A 19,017-nucleotide genomic window follows, 5' to 3' on the forward strand; every position below is an offset into this window, starting at 1 on the left:
CAAGTAATTTCCAGTTGAGATGCAGACATCACAAAAAACATTACTCATTAGCAACAAAATAGTATAAGAATGGGTACTCCAGTGAGCAGCTGGAAGAGCTGCTCTGCTAAAAAAAGAATCGTAATTTGTTTTGATTTAACTCAAGCTCAACTTTGAGGAAACATAATTTCCTGCAGTCTCAAAACCTGGCTTCTCAGGGAGCTCCAAAAGGGAATATCAGATCCCTGAGGCTGGCCCTTGGCTGCTGGAGAGTCCGAGGTGTGTAATCCTTTCCATAACCTGACTGCACGCCTTCTTTTGCAGCATACAGCTACCAAAGACCGACACGTCAAAATATCTTATGAATAATTTTATAGGAGATCAGGTTTTATTAAATAATCACTTGTAGTAAGAAACCATCTAGGTCTATTAAAAGACCACCCTTCAAAGACAACCTGTTTTTTGATCAGTTCCCAGAGTTGCTGGTTAAAGCACATCCACACGCTGGCTCCGCTCCCGCTGCCCAGACCTCTCCCTGGGTACCCGAGGGCTGGGCACCAATTACATTCCCATTTCAAAGGCCAAAATGGCACTTAAGTCTTGCCTAATGCTTATGTTGGTCTCCTTCATAGGGCAAATTTCATCCTAAGAATCCAATACTCATATAAAAGAATTGTTTCTTGAATATCAGATTATACCCGTACAAAATGGTGAAAGTCTTTGGCTTAGAGACAGTGTTAGGATTAGAACTGAACTAAATCCACATCATCTCAGTTGCATCGGTTTTCCATTTCCAGTATTTCTAACCTGAGGAGAATTTGGCCTTGTTTAGGGCTTTTGTGGTACTCCATAGAATACCTGGAAAATTCTGCCTATGAAATTCTGATGGTTCCAATTTCTGCCTGGGCCATTTTGTTTGTTAGTTTTCTTCATACAGTGCAGGTTAAAAAAAAAAAAAATAAAAACCCCCACTATCTTATAAATGAGTGAAAAATAAACTCAGAGTTTCACCTTAAACTGATGAATACAGCAGCCACATCAATCTACTAAACTATCAAGTATTTTTACATCTCTGCAATAAGGCTGGTACACTATATTTCATTCTTTGATTACAGCTGTTCCAATAGCCATCTAGAACATTAAAAAATGAGTTAGAGAAACTATAATATGAAGGTCTTGTTGTTTACAAATGCATCTTTTGGTGCCAGTAATGACTATTCCACAATCCCAAATGTGTTACAGTAATGGTTACCAGTTGCCATCAAAGCAATGTACGTTATCAGAAAACATTAGCTTGTATGTACATCTTTGAACCTACATGATACAGTTCATGCAGATTTTTATCTAATACTAACTTGCCAGAAAACAAAATCATAACCAAGATTTAAATAGGGAATTGGAATGAAAAGGATTGCTAAGGAGAGCTCATCCTTTAGAAATAGATGGAATATGTGGCTCACATATTACTGCATTCTTTAAAGGCAGACAAAACATTTTGGATTGGAGCTAGGTCTTTCTGTAGTATTGACCCATTTAGCTAGACTGACATATGTCTTTAATACTCTAAAGTACATTAATGATTTTCGGATAAGAACTAAAGCACCTCTTATTTTTTCATTATTTATTAATTGCCTATAAAGATAAAAGATATATCACTGATGCACTTCATCCACTAAAAAAGGTAGCCCACTCCCTCTCTTTCCTCAGACGATGCAGATCAGTTTTTGCAAAGTTCATTGCTGTGACCCCTTCATTTCAGCAGAAGTTAGCATGACCACTAACTTATTAAATGTGTGAAGAAAGACTTATGTCAAAACTCTCTCTTTTTACTGTGCATTTCAGTTCAGAATGAAAAGGGGAAGGAGAAGAACACACTTTCATTGTCAGGCAAGCAGCTGAAATTCTCATGAATTCATTCTCCTTAAATTTTAAGCTAAGTTAGAAGTTTCAATTGACCCAAAACCTGAGATTCAAACCCAAGTGAAATCATCAAAAGACTAATTTTTCATGATCCCTGACAAACCTCTTGCATGCACTAAGCAGAGTTGGAAAACTGGAAAAGTTTTGAGATTCACGATGAAAAGATTAACTATTGCAAGATCTAAACCAACTTACAAGGATAGCAGATTTAAAATACAAGTAACATTTTTGTTGATGACCGATGTTCTTCTTGGTTTGTTTATGTCTCCAGCATAGTCGCCCTGTCTCGACTAACTCAAAAAACCCATTGTATTGTTAGGATTTTATCATTTGTTATTTTAAGGAAATGCTTATTTATGGTTTTAGGGGTAAAATCTTATGTTGGACTCATCAACAAACCTTATATAACTCAAGATAAGTCTCTCTTTCCAGAAATACTTAGGTGTTGCTAAGGGGCAGTAGCAGGTCCACAGGTGCTTGTATTGTAATAAAATAAGAATATCCAACTTGAACAAGGTAACTTATTGAGTTCTTTAAGAACTATTCTTGGAACTAACATAATTTAATGTTTTCATTAGTGATTTTAGCACAAAGACCTGCGGGATATTACCAAAATATGATGGTGTCGAAAAACTGAGAGGCATAATCAATATGAGGAGGATAAAGAAGAATTTATAACTTGCACATTAAAACAGAAACAGGATTAAATTTGGCAAAAACATGTACTCTGGAACTGAGGGCAAGAATTTCTGCCTTGAGCTTGGAACTCAGCAACTTAAATGGCAGAAGAGGAGGAAAAGCTTTGTATATTAGTTGATCACAGGATAACTAAACCACTCGAATGCAGCTGTGGAAGAATCCGAGTGGAGCCTAGTGTATTTCAACCAAGATGTTTTGGACCAAAATAAATAAGTATTAGTGTGATTGTTAAATTATTAGTTGGATTGTATCTTGAAGTGAGTTAACAGAAATTTCCTGTTAAAACAAAATTATTTCAAATTTTTAAAAAAAGCATAAGAACAGAAAAATCAGTCTTATGACAGAGACTGGAAGACACTAGCTGCACTAAAATAAAGCCTGAGAAGCAATATAGCTGCTTTCCATAAATACACTATGAGCTAGACATTAGGAACATATGAGAATCATTTAAACTAAATGACTATATACATACACATACATATAGCAAATAGACATAAACTGGATGGAAATGAGCCATCAAAAAAGGAACATTCTTGAACATCCTCCCAGTAAAACACCATGAGCCAAGGATGGAACAATTCAGAAACGAAGGTTGAGTAACTCATGAAAAGAATTATATGCCATGGTTATCCCTTGTAATATGGAGCTGGTTTCCGTGAGCCAGAGGGCTGATGGAGAGTGTGGCCCAGGTTCTTGCTGAGCTCATCCAGCTCATTTTCATGAGCGGAGGAAAAGCCCAGGAACCGACCAACACGAGGCAAAGACTCTGGATGGCTCATGGTGGGCGCTCATCAGAGGAGCAGTTGCCACCAGGGCACACAGAGAAACCAGCGTGGCACAGGGGATGAACGGCAACGGTTAATACTGCCAAATACCCTAATACTGCTGGGGGGAATACTGCCAGGCAGACTGGCACCTGCAGGGAGGACAGGAGGAGCCTGGAAGTGGAGGCGAGTTACAGCTAGCCAGAAAACCAACTGGAAAATGATGCCTTTCACTTGTGTGTTTCTTATTTTCCAATTGCTTGACTTGAAAACCTGGACTTCATCTTGAAAATACATGCACTGGAAAAATCAGATTTAAGTTTTCTCACACTGGACACTTCAAGATATTTTGTAAGCTGGGTTCTCATACTTCAATTGAATTAAAATCAGACTGTAAACACAATGTCTTCTATGGAAAACCCTCTCGCAAACGTTTCATTTCCAGTTGAACAAACATTTCATTTAAGGATGCATTAACAACCCAAACACTAAAGTTTCACAACATTTGCATTATGTTCCCACTAAAACAGTCCCTGTATCCTTAAATGTATTTTTTCCTTGGCTGACTTTGCAGGAAACCATGCTGAGCCTCAGCATACATTATCACAGCTGAAGTATCTATACCACAAACATACGATGTCTAATTTAACTGATGGCAGTAATGACCTGTTATTCTTACTTGCATGGTCAGTATAGTGAGATAAGTCACTTCTTTTCAGAAAAATCCTGTTTTTTTGGTTTTTTTTTTTATAATATAAAAAATACTGGAGGAATCCGTTTCTCTGCTACCTTCTGAAAGCCCATGCCATCCCTTGTATATACATACCTCCTTCCCTCTTCTGCTTTTTTTCCTCCTATGTTCATTTGCCACCCAAGACAGGCATTAGTGTAGTTCTCTTCCAGACGCTTGGTCAAAATTTGGTACATTCATCATGACTGCTAGTAAAACCTCTCAATTAAAAACGTAGCTTTAGTCTAGACATGTAAACAGTTTCATATTTGTATTTGACCAGCTGGAAACTGGTCAAAAGGAACCTGGCAAACACCTTCCCCACCATACTTTAAGATGAAAGAAATTATTTTTCAGGTAGCATGTTGGTTTTTGAAAGTTGAATGTGTACCTGAGAGAGAATTTGTGTTTGCAGTGCAACAGGAGCGGAGTCTGGGGCTGGGCATAGTCTGCATCAACTTGATCCAAGCCACGTCCAGTGCTGCAGAGCCGGTGTGTGCTGCGACAGCTGCCAGCGCCGGAGGGATGTTGTTCAAAGGCATAAGGAGCCTGAGTACAAAGGTGTTATAGCACAGGATATCTAAAGCACAGAATCATTTAGGGACGAAAGCATTTGGCAGAACTGGTATCAATACTCTCTTCTGGTCTGAACTGAACAGCAATCTTGAGAAAGCTGCTGAAGCGGGTAAATACAGACACCCCTACCCGGCCCCCGTCAACAGGAGTTGCATGCTGCAGCCGGAGCAGTCGGGCATCGAGTAAAACAGATAAAGACGATGTTAGCCCGGCAAGCAGAAGGTAACTACATATTAGTATACTACTAAGGTAACTACTTATTACTATTGTTATTAATCTCAAACCCCAGATTTAGGAGATGTTGCAGTTGAGCAGGTGACTGTGCGTCCCTTGCCAGATGCAGGGTCCCTGCGCAGGAGGGGCTGGTAGGGGCGGCTCGTGGGGGCTCAGCTGGGGAGGGCATGCGAGGCATGGCCGAAACGTGCTGCTGGAAAGCAGGGAAGCGACCAGGGAAGCTTTGAGAAGAGGGGATACGGCAGTGGCTAACATCGCCATTGGTGGCAAGAGCTGAGACCATGAAGGAAGGTGTGAGTGCAACACATGAAGTCTTTAATGTGCCTCCTGTACTGAGCATGGGAATTTGTGTGCGGAGGGCAGGGGGAGATGGCTGGACCCAGAAGGAAGGAAACAGATGGTACCTGGAAAAGTTGTAATCTTCCTAAATAGCTGCCTTGTAATACAGCTAATGCTGGCACTGTTCCCACCTACAGTACTTTCATGCTGGCTGCTGACCAAGCCACTTCAGCCTTGCTGTCCATACGTGGCTCTTTGACGATGCCCAAATGCAAGCCAGTTTCTGGCTGTCCAGGTAAGTCTTTTCCTGGGCAGACACAGAGCACAGACAGACCTGCGGGAGTTTTGAGCAGATTTGGGAGTTCTCACTCTGTTCTCCCTGTACTCTGTGTGTTGCTTGAACAGCTTTTTTCCTTGGCAATGTCTTTAGACCCCTTGAAATCTCCACTTGGGACCGAGCACGTAGGTCCAAAAGGGCACTCATGACCTGGCTGTCTGCAATGGGCATGGGCATTGTGGAACCTCACAGACTCCACAACCACCAAAAGGGGCACAGCTAAGAAGGTTTAACTCCAAAGCTCTTAGAAACATACAGATAATATAATAGGGACTTATATGTAACATATAATATATAAAATGCATCATCACCATCAGATCTCCAATTTTTCCTGCCTTCCACAAATGACTGTAGCTCCATACACAGTTCCCTATCTTTCCCAAGAATGACCGACCATTCCTGCATGACTCCTTTCCCACCCTGACTTTGTCTCCCCAGCAGACAAGCCTATGTCCTTAGCTAAAATTACTAAATAAGTCAAGTTATTTTGATTTGGCCTTGTGTGCCAATAATTAGGAATTTGGATTCTTGTTTGATTAAGTTTATTTGAAGCTATGAAAATGTAGGACTGTAACAATTTACACTTGACTGCAAGTTACTTTCTGTAATAAAATGTAGATTTTTCTTTTTTCCTGTCTGGTTGGCTTAATTCATTGGTTGCTTAAATGGCTGTATATACTATAACTAAAATTATATGTAAGCTTTACCAATACAGCTAATTGGCTAAAATCCTTTGGTTGTTCCCTGTTTGAACATCTAGTTAATGTAACTGGTTACAAAATTCTGTATGTGAACTTGTGCAGATGGGGTTTTAGGCAATTTCTAGGTTGCATGACTTTAGATGAAGTAAATTAATCTATGATGTCTAGACTTCCTTTCCCATATGACTCAAGTATAGAAGGTTTTGACCAGTACTGTCCCAACCTGCGTAATTTATACATCTGCAGCATATTTTCACTGTACACAGGCCAAGTTCCTGTGCAGACTGTTCTCTGCCAAAGAACTTTTCCAGTCATTCTTGTTTGATCAGTCAAGCCATGATTCTAACACCGATTCCCTTATTACTACAAAACAACAGCAACCAAGCACAAATTTGCTAGACAATGTTTTGTCCATTGAAAGTATAACAAAATCATCTGATGCTTCTTTTTATTGTTCTTGCAAGCTATTTCTTGGTGCTAGAAGAACGAATCTGTTTCATTTCTCATTCGTTCTTTACTTCCTTTAGATTTCTTGCAAAGAGACTGCTGGCTGTTGAAATAATACAATTACACCTAAATACATGGAACATAAGATGAACCTTTGGTTCAGGTATTTCTGCATAAACGGTCTTAAACATACTGCCAAAAATCACCAGGTTTAAAGGATACTTACAAACACTGTTTTAAAAGAAAATATTGATGATAATGCAAGCCTAATATTTAGTGTCATCTCACCTGCAGATTTTGACCTCATTTGGAGAAAAAAATGTAAAATTCCAAAAATGTTTTATTCAGTATTAAACTGATTGGCTTTGTGGAAAGGAACAGAACTACTACCCTGGATTTGCTTTAGCCTGGAACTGTGTGTGCTTTGATTTCACCTTGCTTACTTCAGTCTCCAGGGCCCACTTAAACAGCACAGGAACAATATTTCATGACCAAAATACACAAAGGATTTTATAATAAATATGACTGAAAAAGACATCAAATTACTTTAGTCCTAGGGCTTGGTCTTAACATGTTTCTAAACAGTTTGTTTGGATGGACACATTGCATTTAACTGGCTGGGCTGCAAACCCTGAAAACAGAACATAAGTACCGTTGGTGCCTATATTTATTTAGGGTTCTCCTGTAGCTCAGGTAGCAGTAGGACTCCTTTGGAAAACAATGGTTCACACTGGAAGCCATCAGCGTGGGCTGTAACACTTCTTGTTTTTAGAGTAATCTGAACAACCAGCCTTTTACCTGTGACTGCATGTCTCACCAGCAAGAAAAGGAGAAAGGCAACTAACCCTCAGGATACTTACAATTTCCAGCATCACGAATACTCACTGAGGCATTACGTAAAGAGAGAGGGGTGAAGTATATCTGAAGAAATGATATATCTGCTTTCTGATTCCTTCCCCTATCTCCGGGGCCAAGCACTGCATTCCAGTCCTAACATGCCTGGCTGCATCTTATCTACCTTTTCTTCCACATCGCTGAAGCTCCTCTGGGGTTCCTCTAGCAACTGGAGATGATGAGATACAGCAGATGTCTTTCCTGTGAGATTTCTCATGTCTTTTTGCACACTCAGGAGCTCTGGGTCCCACTAGCCCATTTTTGCTAATCTGAGAAAGGACCGTGTCCTACCACCCTTCCAGCCCCCAAAGCAGCCCTCCTGCAGCATGCAAGACTCGGTTGTGCTTACAAATATGTATTTCCTGCTTCATGTTCCTCCTGACACCAATGTCAGCAGCACCAAGTGCTCCTGGAACAGGCTTTTCCAGGAAAACAGGATCAGTTTCATTAGCAGCCCTCTGGGCTTGTTTGAGTTTCAGAATGACATGTGGAAAATCCATGAAATCATACCTGTCACTAAGAAAGCTACAGAGCTGTTGCCGTGGTTTAAAAAACCTGTTTCTTATGAATATTTTTTTTTCACTAACTCATTGTACTGCTGGTGTGGTTTTCCAGCCAAAGCCTACGTACCAATCATCTCCTCCTCAAATCTGCTTGCCTTCAGCATATACATCCAGCTCTTGGGATTCAGAAAGAGCCACCTGCATCCTGCTGTCTGAGAATACTACGTACGTACATACACATATATATATATATACAGGTACGTATGCACATGCATTTATGTGTATATGTAAAACATAATCTTGTCGCTGTCCGTAATCAGAGGATACTCTGATAGCTCCTATTTATTTTTTAAAAAGAAAAAAACCTGACATAATTAAGTAATTCGTGTTTATAATCACAAACATCTTGCTTCACAGCATAGTTACAAGCCACATTTTTCATGATATAACACATGGAGAATGAGCCATATGTCTGCAAAACGAGGCATGTAAGTCATTATGTAGAAGCAGTATCTTTAATTTTAAACATAATTCACAAGAACTCTTGGGTACTTAATCATTCCTACGCCTTTCCTACTTGGAAGCAAAACACACTGGGGTCAGATTCAGTCACAGCCCAAGATAATGTAACTCAGATTAGTTCACCATGATTACATCGGTGTGAACGCTTTTCAAAATCTCAAGACAAAAGCTTATACTACAGAGTGTTTGAAATCATAAACCCCACGCTACCGATGTGTGGCACGCAGGAACATGCAGCTCTTTCTCCGCTGCAGCCACCCACCCTCCAGCGGCTTCTCCCTTGCTAGAGAGATCCATGACAGTTTCCCCCTTAGGGTGAAAGCTTATCTCTCCAGGTCAGCCATAAAACCTTCCTTCTCTGGGGCAGCGAGGGCAGTTCAGAACAAGAGAGTCCTTTATTTTCCTTGGTGTCAATGATAACGTACTCCTTTGGCACAAGGTGAAGGCGGTTTTCCCGTGGCCTCTCTAGCGCACAGGTCGTTCCACCGTCAGCACACAGCGACAGAGGGAGATTTCTCCCCTCTCGCTGGGAGAGGAGAAACACAAGGGCTATGCTATTAGCAAATTTCTCTTTTCCACGATTCCTCTCTTATTTTTAATTCCTCCCTAGGATCTTATCTAGGACCATTCTGGAGTTACCAGCTTTTTGGTAGAAAAGATAAAAATTACATATATAGCGTTAACAGATATGCATATAAACACAGACTTACAGATATCTTTGACTGTCACAGAAACTGGAGCTCCTTTCTTTCTTGGCCTGCCTTCAAACTTGAAGACAATTTCCAGGAATAAGAAAGATTCTGTTTATTCTACTAACTTGTAAGACACAGCCACCTAAGTAAAATAAACAAAAACTCTCCTACAGAAAATGCAAGTTAATATTTTTAAAATGTCACTATCTTCTGTAAGAATCACGGATGACAGGTTTAGAATGGGTCATTTAAAATCCACACAGTATAAAGAATTGCCTGCACATACTGAGCAGTAAGGTTCACCTACACTGGGATGCCAAAGGATGCCCATGGAAATGATGTGCTGAGAAGTAAACCCAAGTTTCTACAGAAGGCAGAGGGGAGGGCAGTGGTGCTCAGGGACCACCTCTCTGCTCGGGCTACGCTGCAGTGGTAGCACGTGTGTTCTTCTGATCGACTCCGTGCAGTCAGCACTAAAATACACCTTGTGCTTCTTTTCATTCATGGCTTGTGATACAAAGCTGCACAAAATACTTATTCACCAGGGCCTAAATTTCTCCGATTTCTCACTTTTTGTGTTCTCTCCTCTCCTTTGTGACAGCAGCTCTGTTTGCTTCAAAGGCTCTGAGGAAAAAGCTGTCCCTGTAAACTCTGGTCTTGCAGCAAGACCTACAGCATTGCTGACACCCCACGGAGTCCCAGTGTGGTTGACCTGTGGATGGTTTTATTTGTGGTCAAATATCTTTGGTTAAACTATGCAATAGGCACTTCAGATGATGCGTATGTGATGAGTCTTATCTAAGTCCATGGTAGCTGTATGGGTAAAAACTTCCCAGTAACAGTAGTGAGTTACAACCTTTTAGCTCTCCAGTTAAAGTTGCCAAGGGATACTCTTTATTCTTAATTTATTTCATCACCCTTCAAGAGCTTTTATGGTGGCTGCAAGGAAGATTGAATTTGTTTTCACAGATCCCACTTACTTTGCCATATTTACTGCACTCTGACATTAGAAGACAGAATTTGCTGCAATGTTTCCTCTCTGCTGTTCCTCTTTAGCTATGGTAACATGTTGGATAGTTTTTGGGTTTACATTCATGTAAAAAAACCCCACCCAAAACCCAAAGAACAGCTCTATTTATATTTTAAAGTTATTAAACCTTACCGCAGAATAGTTAGGAAGCTGAACTTCTTTGTATTGACATTTCTAAGCTCTGTCAGTTGTGGTAGTCAGGTGCAGAATTAGGCGTGAAATGCCAACATGCCTGAAGGCCTTCTCTGTGCCGTTGTAGTTTAGTGTTACCTGCCAAATCTAAATTCTTACTGAAAATAACTTATTTCAACCTATAAGAGCTTTAGAAGACTGTGACTGGCAGTGAGAGCAATGACATTTCACAGTTTGTTATAAAGGAATCAGATGGAAAAGCTTTAATTTTAATTTTTTTGTTTTGTTGCTCTCCATCAGGCTTCAATCTTAAGAGATTGTTTCCTTCTGTTGCACAACTCTGCAGTATTTGGAGAAGATCAAATGCCTGGCGTGAGGTCTGCTGCCTTCTTTAAATATCTAATTGGGTAAGGATACAGACCAATTTAATACTTTGCTCAAGTTTTACTTGGACCTGGGTCCTCAATTCCTTATAAAAGAATCAAAACAACAGCGTGTAGGTATGTCAAGATAGGGTTCCAAAACATTAGGTTTTTATCCTAAAAACACAAGTGCAGATACACGCCTTATTTTCTCACGCAGTTACAGATTGAGTACTTCATGTATAAAGCCCTGACAACCCCCCTTGGTTCTATAGCTTTCGGTATCAGGTTCACAGGTATTTGCTTGCCATTACAGCCAAGGGCAAGTACAATTTAAAAAATGGCTATAGCACTTCTCTATATTTTGAATATCAGAAGAAATAAGCCAGCAGAGCCCCCCATTTGCTGTTAGCCTTTAGAGATAATGTGTTCCTCATAACAACAGAACAAACTCAGAGCCTGGATGCACAGAAATCTCAATGCGTGTTGCAAGTTTACCTCCTATTAAAATCCGTTTCCCTTGAGACTTTTCGTTCTGAAGCAAGTTAATTACACACGAACTGTGAAAACTTGCAGCTCAAGGCAAAATGGGAGCGTTGAGTACCGAAATGCTTGTTCACCTGTTTAAACTGCAGAGCACCAGCAATCTGGTTTAGCAATCAGCCAGAAGCAAAGAAATGAGGCTTTATTCCTGGTCTCAGCCTGCTGTCCCTCACTGGACAGATTGGTTCCAGAAAAGGAGCATTTGGCAGAAAAAAGGAAAAGTGCTGGTGAGCTGGCCCTGGAGCCATGTCAGCCTGGACTCTGGGACAGGGCTGTCCCCTCTCCAGCTGTTTCCAAGGGAGGGAGAGAGCCACTCCTCAACAGCTCACCTCCTCAAACCTGTCCCTTCCTTCTCTCAAGAAAGATGGGTACCAGAAGCAACAGCCATCAACACGTTCCTGTTACAAGCCTGCAGCATACAATAAAGTAGGAGAGATACCACTTGAGGTACATTACAAAATGAGCAGGGTTACAGAAGCATGCTTTGCAAGCTTCTAGGAGTGCTTAGCATTAAAATGCATGCCCAGATCCAAATCCTAGCTCCTGATATGGAGAGCAATACCTGCTGCTTTAACAAATGACAGGAATAACAAAAGAAGCCATATATAAATGACAGGAATAACAGAAGAAGCCATGTCACGTTAATTCTCAGTTACAGACTGCTAGCCATCCATTGGGACAGTAAAGCTGCATAGCAGATCGAAGCATATTAGTGGCTTTGTGATTTAAACCTCAGTGTTATAATAGCCTTACCACAGGCTGAAATCCCAGGAGTGTCAACTCTCCCTTCTGGAAAGAGAAAATTAGTATTATGCAGTTGGTTTTGCATGCTTCTTTCAAACAAGACAGAGCTTTAAAAGTAAAGGGTATGATTATGTGGCTGATCCCAAAGCACTTTCTTTAAAAGGGAGGGAGATTGCTTTTATTTTCCCTTTCCTCCTTGTTCTGCAAAATGATCCTAACAAGTCAGCATGAAACATGTAGTAATCCCCCAAATTATATATACACGTACATGCATATACACATATATGTGCACACATGATATTGTATTAACACTTCATGAGAATAATGTATCATTCCCAATATTATAGAAAATACATTGTGGCTTCGATACCCTTGCAGATTAGACAGCAATTAGTTTGGAGTTAAGTACATAGGAGTACAGAAGGCATTGCAGGTGCCGCGTGTACCGTGCTGCAAATCTACCTGAGTGGATGCTCGGGCATTGCATCCTTCTCCCTGGGTACCAGCTACACTCTCCATATTCTATTTTCCATTAATGGGTCCTTTGACCAGGTCCCAGCCACAGCTCTTAGCTAAGCACAGGCAGAAGTGGAAGACGTCAGAAAGTCTGAGCTCAGTTTGGAGGGGCTTATCCATCTGGCAAACAGCCTCACTTCAGCGGTAAATTGTCTTACACTTGGCCAGCAACCTCGAGGGCCAGATGCCAAAGCGTAGAGGATATTTTCTCAGCAGCAGCTAAGCTGATGACTGCACATAGACCTTGCGTTGCCAGCTCTTCAGTTGTTTCATGTCTAGTGAGAAGAGCTCCCATAGCTGCCTTGTCCTCCTAGATGCTGGATGCTTTTGACTGACACTCTCTAATATTGCAGGAGAATTTATTACAGTTTCCTGGTACAGAGTTGCTGCTCTTTGTCACTTTAAAGTGAAACACGTGCTTATGTACCATCCTTTCTTTTTCTTTTATCTTTCAGTTTCAAGACAAAGTTGTGCTGCCTGATCAGCCCTACAGATCCCTTTCTTTTGAATGTACCCTTCTTCAAACTCATCTTGCACAAGCAGCACTTCCACCAGCGTCATTTAGGTTCTGTAGGATATGGCACAGGGAAGTTACTGACCTAACTGCTAGTTCCCCAGGAACATACAAAACATTATTGTAACGTGTAAGCGAAGGAGGTTTTAGTCTGTCATTTATTCTCTTGCTTACATATAAACCTCACCTTTTAGGGTTGCAAGGAAGAGTTCAAAGGGCTGAAACTAATATCAAACCACTGTTTCCCCTTGACACTGCCATTATGTGTTTTCCATAATGCATTGAACAAGTAATGACATGACATTTAATATCACTAGAGGGCTGCCATACATTATTCATTAAAGGTCCTAATAACATAAGCATGTGCACTGCTATCATCTTTCCTAATGAAACCATCCCCCTGAAGCCAGCAGGGCAACTTCTCCGGGTAAAATTTCACATATATTTGCAGCTTCAGGTCCTAAATAATTGTACAGATTTCTAAGTTCATTAAAAACAGAGGACAGGAACTCCCAATGACTTTTTATAGACGACAGAGCATGGTCAAGATCTGCTGGTGTTACTTGGCTAGACTCATCCCAGCTCTGCTGTGGTGAGAGAGCCCTGGGCAGTGCAGCTCGGCATACCTATGCCTGATGAAGGCCTCCCTGACCCTTTACAGGATGCGGCACATAGCTGCTGGCAGAGTTTAAATTGTGTAGCCAACCTGCAACAACAGAGCTTCTATGGGGCAAATCAAAACTTTCATCTAATGTCAGCAACTTCTCATCACCCCCTGCATAAACTGCCACGAACGCTTGTGTTAAAGTAAACGTCTGCTAAATCACGCCTTTGCTCTCTGTATGATTTGGATGAGTTTGTTATACGTAAATGCATACTAAACAGTAAAGGTGGTGTTAGTAATTCATTTTCATTGTCTAATATCCTCTTCGAGGATGACAGCATAATAATAATAATTGAAAAAATTCAAACCCTTGAAAATGTTAATATTGACTTTCTACAGAAGCCTTCTTTCAGTCTCAGTTCTTATCAGCTGTTGTGACTTCCTGCATTGTTTCATAAAAGGTTATGCCCCAAACCATCTCTCACTTGGCAGTAAACACATATTAATTAAAGATATCGAGCTGTGAAAATTTCACAGAAAATAACCATGCTGATACTTATGCACGATTGTTTCAGCATCAGACTATGAGTTGCACATAATTGATAAACTGTGCCATCATCACTAAACCAGCTCACCAGCACTAATCAAATTAAACTCTCATGCATAAGCATGTACTGTTGATTGATGTAATTTCTGGAATAGATTCAGAGAACAGTCACTAATGTGTAAGGCATTTACAAATGGTCCCATTCAACAGCAAGGGAGCGTGTTTGACTTTGTTTCCAGCTTCCAGAGTAACAAGCAAATAAAAAAGTGCTTGTTTCAGCTAAAATATGGAAACTTTATTACACTGCACTATCTCAGTACATAGATATTTCTTGTACAGATCAGAGATCGTTTTCCCAGCATAATGCAAGTTTCCATACAAATTTGCGTTCAAGGATTTTAGAGACATTTACAGCAACATGATGAGCCTCAACAACAGTTCTCATTACTGTCCTCAGTTTTACACGTTGTTTGTTAATCTTTCTATCTATGACTGCTATTGAAGTGGTCAGTCAGACCCAAACAATATGAACTCCGTCCAACAGCAGGCTCCGTCAAAGATGTCCCCTGGCCTAGAAGGTCACGCTCCCAGCAGATCTGACTAAACAGGACGAGAGAGGCAGGAGCTCAGCTGTCATTCTGCAAGGGAGAAGCTAAAGATAAAAGGGACTCGCTCAAAGCTCAGAGCAGACCCTGGATCTTCTCCCCCTGCCTTGGCCTTGAGCTTCAGGATTATGTTTTCTGTGATGACAGAACAAACTCTGACAGACTAAATCAGCATAATCCTGGCCCCAAGAATCATTTTTGTAATTGAAAACAATTGAGAGTGCAGTGTGGGTTTTTTTCTTTTTTCCTTTTTTTTTTTTTTTTCCCCCTGAATGAGTTATTTTGTGGTTAAGCAAAACGTTGGCCCTGATCCAGCAGGAGGGAGCACACAGATGAGTTGCTGCCATTACATCTTGTCTAGGCAGCAGAGATGCTTTGGGAAAACACCTGTGATGCAAGTAGACGTCATGCTCGTGAACTGTGCCAAAGTAAACCTCTAATCCATGTGAACACGGCACTGCTCAGTCCTTTCTTCTTTCCACTTTTTTATTACCAAATCCCTTCTCCACTAATTATAGAATAAAAAGTAAAGAGGTACTTAACCTCAATGCAGCCCCACAGGCAGGACTTGCTCACTCAGAAAAAAAAACCCCAAAACTGGAACAAACAACCTCATATTCTTTTGACGTTCAGCACAAATGAAAACAGCCTGAGTACAGGCTGGTGGCCAAGTGCCAGGACTGCAATATTCTGCAACTGGAAACACCCGCTTCTGAGTTTCTGAACTTGAGGTCTTGTTATTGCTATGTGGTGGCAACTCATTGGGCAACTGCTGGGCTTTACAGAGCACATTCCTCTGGCTTGTCTGAGGCTGCTCTCGGGCAAAAAAGGCTTTAAAGTGAAGGTTTCAAAAGAAGACAAAGGGGAATCCTTACTCTCCCATGAAAGATGTTAAGAATTGCAAATTGAAAATAATAAGACTAGAGCATGTTCTGTGTCTAGAGACTCCAGTACCACTCTGAGCCATGGTATGAGAAGGTGACGATGCCCGATCCCGCTCTGTCCCCTTGGCACTGACCTGCTGTGAAACAGCAGCTGAAGCTCTGCTGGGCGCTGGAGAATAAGTACAATATCTTTCTATACTGCTGGCTTGGCCACTTCTGCTCCAGACCGGACAGCCAGGACACACCAGAGAGGCAGAGACAGAGGCAGAAGTGATGCTCAACACAACCTGGACCAGCCAAGGACTACCCTGGACTTGTGCTCCTACGCACGCAGCACTGGAGCATATCTTTAATCCATGCATCCTCATAACTTCCAGCAAAGTGCCTCATTTTAAAAACAGGAAAACACAGATCTATGAAACAAGGCCACAAAAGATCCTATTGACCTCAGATCCTACAACGAGCCTGAGGAAAGCTGTGCTTGTGGTATGCCAAGCAAACACTGACGTCCAAAACTAACTGCTGGGGTCCCAAAGACAGGGAAAGTAAGAGGTGGTTTGGAGCCATTTGTGTCACGCTTACTGTGATGGCACAGCTGAGAAACCTACCAAAGGGCTTGAGGGTGAGAAACCAGTCTTACTAAGCTGACAGGAAAATGATGAGTTTAAATTCGCTTATTAATAAAGGAGAAGTTTGCGGAGGTACAGGGCGTGGTGTATGTAGCAGGGAGGAAGATGTAATTGGTGGCAATTTTTAACAGATTGAAGCAAAGAAAGAAAAAGTGATAATCAGGAAGGCTAGTACAGTCCCCATAGAAGTGTCAGTATTGGAAATTTTGCGAGGAAATGTGATTGTGAGAGCATGCATGAAGAAGTGGAGAGTAGCAGAGGTTTTTAATCATTTTAGAAAACATCTGGTTTTGCTTTTTCTGTTACCTCTGTTCCAGCTAAGTGACTTTTGGGAGCAGAACGATGTATACCTGCTCTGGGGACGTTTCTCCCGACATAACCAATACTTTTTGTTATTAGTTTCCTGTTAGACCCACGATGTATTAGGCATTTCCACCCTGACAGAAATTCAATTTCAGTCTCAAGATGCTCAGTTTCTTTGTAAATAATATAAAATTAAAACAAATAATGTAAATTAAGTTTTCTCCTTTCATTTGTGAAGAGCACTCTATTAAATAAAAAAGGAAGACGGAAGCATTTCTGAAATAAAAATCTTTTCATTTGTTTCTAAAGGGGATCCAATTAAAATTCTGTCATGGTTGCGCCCACATTAGCATTTTAGTTAGGAGCAATAGTGCAAGCCCTGACACACAAATTGCTGATGGTGTAGGAGCCTTTGCCCTGACCACCTCAGTCTGCTCATCTATTGCACCACATTACTCGCTAACATAGACATAATTTACTTTATATAAACCCTGTAGGCACATGCACTTAAGTATAGTTTTTGAACAAATAAATATCTGAAAAATTCTCAAATTATCCAACCCAGGTTGCAGACTGGTTTGGAGTCTGGTGTTTTGACCGCAAAGTGAACTGCATTTTTGTTACCAAAGAGTGAGCGTCGCAAAAGATCTGCTGTTATTCGCATTATGATTGCCACAGGACCTAATTCAAAGCTCATTAAACTCACTAAGGGAATTTATTGCACTGCAGTGTCCTTCCTTTCAGCTCATACTACTTTACATGTTTGGGTAGGAGGGAAGGCAGGAGAGATTTAACCAACACAAGTTTTTCAGTTCAGGAGGACAAAATCAAATTTTTGATGTACTGAACGAGTGAATATCACCTCCCCTCTCTGGCGCCAGCTAGATTTCGTTCGAATGACACAAGGAGGCACAAAAAAGCAAGTTTGGGTTCCATATAGGCCCGTTCCTGTAAAGCTCTGATCACCCTCAACAGCCCTGATACAAGTAGGAAGGCAGTTATCTTAACTCGTGTTAACGTGTGACGAAGTCTCACACTTACCATTCCATTAAAAATACCCCGTGCCACGTATAGCAATATAATCTCATAAAAAGGGAAAGAAGATAATTTATTAAATGAAAATAAAATGGGTTTTTATATATTTTTAATTATTATTCACAAACTTTGCATCAGTATGGCAAAAACCTCAGCTTGTAAAGCCATTTCAGCATGAAAGAGCACGTGGAGTTTTATGTCTGAGGAATGGTTATAACTCTGAACACAAACCGCTTATCACATATATAAGCAAATTTATACGCGCGATTATCCTCCTTCAGTTACACGATTGTAATTTTTCTAATGACACAAACAGCCTCATAGTCTTAGCAAAATGTGATCCTGGGCTTTGCATGAGTAGTTTAAGACATTACCTTTGATTTCATTGCTGTTGGACCTGTAAAGTTCTTCACTACTGAAAATTTTCCCTATTTATTACAGCAAAAATATCTAAACGAAAATACGTATGCAAAATAACATAGGGTTTTCAGCCTGCACCCATTTCTCTCTGCCATGGAAGGCCTTGCAGGGTCACATTATAGCCACGGTCGCTGACGTGCGTCTAACAGGGCCAGCATTAAAAGCGCAGCGACAACCACCCATCGTGCCAGATGTGACTACAAGTCCTTTTATTTGTGCTGTATTATTTCAAGAAATGTAACCGAAGGGTGAAAAAGAGTTCTTGTAGGGTTTTTAAGCTGGAGACAGAACTACGCGGTTATTGCCAAATTGCTTTCAGCTGGCCACTGCCCGGAGTGCGCAGGACGTTTATCATCCCACTTGCTAAAAAAAGGCCTGAGCATGCAAAATGCCAACAAAAACCTAAACAAACGATGAGTGAAAAATGAGCATTAAGCGCAGTGGTTTTAAGTTATGGAAATGTATATGATTTTGCTTATGATGATGACAAAATTAAGAGGCTACTCTTGCAAATAATAACAACAGTGAACGAATCAAGTACTAAGCACAAGTGCCAAAGAATGAAAGCAGTAATACTCAACACGGGCAAATGCTTTAGGAGGAAAGGCAGCTGCTTGAAAGAATTGCGAGGCGTAATGGCTGCAGAATGCCTTCGGGTAAACAAAGTCTCTCTGCCTAACGTTGCAGGTATGCCCCTCTGCAAAAAACTTTCAATACATCTGCATTTTAAACACATTACAAAGACAGACGCGTGTTTAATTTTACATAGGAGAGCACTCCCTCTGCCACTGAGATGGAAAGTTAGGCCCCCATGCTGCTAGGAATGCTTTTTTCGTCCTTCTTCATGCTGTGGCCATAAGAATTAGTAGTCA

The sequence above is a fragment of the Platalea leucorodia genome (assembly GCF_965183815.1).
Source record: "Platalea leucorodia genome assembly, chromosome: 7".
In the NCBI taxonomy this organism is placed as follows: domain Eukaryota; kingdom Metazoa; phylum Chordata; class Aves; order Pelecaniformes; family Threskiornithidae; genus Platalea; species Platalea leucorodia.